General features: G+C 39.0%; 1 non-coding gene across 1 annotated transcript; it reads right to left on the reverse strand.

The window, feature by feature from the left end:
• Positions 1-280: 280 nt before the first annotated feature.
• Positions 281-387, reverse strand: LOC121208852 (small nucleolar RNA R71). The gene has a single exon (XR_005903976.1). It is a non-coding gene; the product is annotated as a small nucleolar RNA R71 (small nucleolar RNA).
• Positions 388-2,420: the final 2,033 nt, after the last annotated feature.

The following is a 2,420-nucleotide window of genomic DNA, read 5'->3' on the forward strand; positions in this document are numbered from 1 at the left end:
ACTAAAACCTAACACTATTCAAATGATACAACAATTTGTTCAGTTTGATGTTTTGCAGGATGAGGATCCCAATGCTCACTTAGCAAACTTCTTAGAATTCTGCGATACATTCAAAATAAATGGTGTTTCTGATGATGCTATACGTATTCAGTTGTTTCCTTTTTCATTAAGAAACAAAACTAAACAGTGGTTGAACTCGTTACCGCGAGGGTCAATTACTACTTGGGAACAAATAACCGAAAAATTTTTACTAAAATATTTTCCGCCGGCTAAAATGGCTAAATTACGTAATGATATCTCTTCTTTTGTGCAGATGAATTTAGAAACACTCTACGATGCATGTGAGAGATTCAAGGACCTTTTGAAAAGGTGCCCTCACCATGGTTTACAGCTTTGGCTACAGGTTCAAATGTTCCATAATGGTCTGAATCCTTCGACTCGACAAATGGTTGACGCAGCTACTAGCGGAACCATCAATAATAAAACACCTAAAGATGCTTATGAGTTTATAGAGGAGATGTCACTGAATAACCATCAGTGGCAAGTCATGAGGGCAAAGCCAACAAAAACAGCCGGCATTTATAACGTCGATTCGGTCACGATGCTCTCTAATCAGGTAGAACTCTTGAATAAGAAAATTAATGGTTTTCTTAGTTCTTCACAAGTTCACCAAGTAATGCAGTGCGAAGCAAGTGGAGGTGGAACAAGCCATTCGGAATACCTACCTTATGGCCACAACATGGATAACGAGCAATTAAATTACATGGGTAATAATCCAAGACCTCAAAACAATCCATATAGTAACACTTACAATGCAGGTTGGAGGAACCACCCAATTTCTCGTAGGGCAGTCAAGGAAATCAAAGACCACAACCACCTCTAGGCTACCAACAACCACCCCACCCATAGGAAAAGAAGCTGAACCTTGAAGAGATGCTTTCAAAGTTTATATCAGTGTCAGAAACTCGTTTTCAGAACACTGAGATAGCACTTAAAAATCAACAAGCGTCGATCCAAGGGCTCAAAACTTAGATAGGCCAGCTTTCTAAACTAATCTCCGAACGACTACAAGGTAGTTTGCCAAGTAATACCGAACCTAACCCAAGGGAATAGCTCAACGCGATTAATGTTCAAGATGAAGAAGGAGTTGTTGAGCCTGAACCAGAACCGAGGCAAGAAATTGTGGCAAGCAAATGTCAAGGTGAGGTAGATCACAATAAAAACAAAATAGTGAATGTCGAATATAAACCTCGTGTGCCATACCCCAACGCGATAAGGAAAGACCGCTCAGATGAACAATTTGGTAAATTCCTTAAACTCTTAAAAAAATTACACATTAACTTAATGTTTATTGACGCTCCATCGCAGATGCCAAACACAATGAAATTTTTAAATGAGCTTTTAGTAAATAAGCAAAAGTTGGACGGGACATCGCATGTGGAGCTAAACGTAGTTTGCTCAGCTATTCTCCAAAATAAACTACCCAACAAACTAAAAGATCCAGGGATTTTTACGATTCCTTGCTTAATTGGTAGTTTAGATGTTAATAATGCATTAGCTGATTTAGGGGCTAGTATCAACATCATGCCTTACAAAATGTTTAAGCAATTAGGTCTTAGGAAACCCAAACAGACTAGGATGAGCATTCAATTAGTAGATAAAACTATAAGATTTCCTAGGGGTATTATTGAAGATGTGCTAGTTAAAATTGATAAATTTATATTTCCCGTTGACTTCATTGTTTTAGACATAGAGGAGGATAGCAACACTCCTTTAATTCTAGGAAGGCCCTTTTCAGCAAATGCTAAAACAATTATTGATGTTGGCACAGGTGAACTCACACTCCGTGTGGGAGACGAAACAATCACCCCTCAAGCTCGCAATTCTAGCAACACAATGGAAATTGAAGGTGATCGTCGAAACCATTCTACTAAAGCTGACAATATGGTGCAACCTTCTTTACAGGAAATGAGTCTGAGGGAAGTACATGAACCATTCTCAAGCAATAGTAGAGGACCCATTCATGAAGATCGAAGGCTACAAATCAAGGAGCTAGATGAATGGCGGACACATAAACCGAGAACACCTGACAAACTGAATTTACGATAGAACGAGCTCAATCCCCTTCCAAATCAACTTAAGGTTGGAGATAGAGTCTTATTAGATGCCGCAGATCCCCACATTGTCGCTACTACATCGAATGAAGAAATCCCTCTTACAGTACTCAGCATTTTCCCATTCGGTACAATTAAGGTGAGTCATCCCAAGTTTGGCACTTTTAAGGTAAACAACACCCGTTTAAAACCTTATTTTGATGAGATTAATAGTAGGAATGAGGAGTATAAACTCATCAAACCACCATGATCATTCAACGGAGAGGTAAGTCGAGCCTAGAATATAAATAAGCACTTCTTGGGAGG

Source organism: Gossypium hirsutum, chromosome A10 (assembly GCF_007990345.1).
Source record: "Gossypium hirsutum isolate 1008001.06 chromosome A10, Gossypium_hirsutum_v2.1, whole genome shotgun sequence".
Classification (NCBI taxonomy): domain Eukaryota; kingdom Viridiplantae; phylum Streptophyta; class Magnoliopsida; order Malvales; family Malvaceae; genus Gossypium; species Gossypium hirsutum.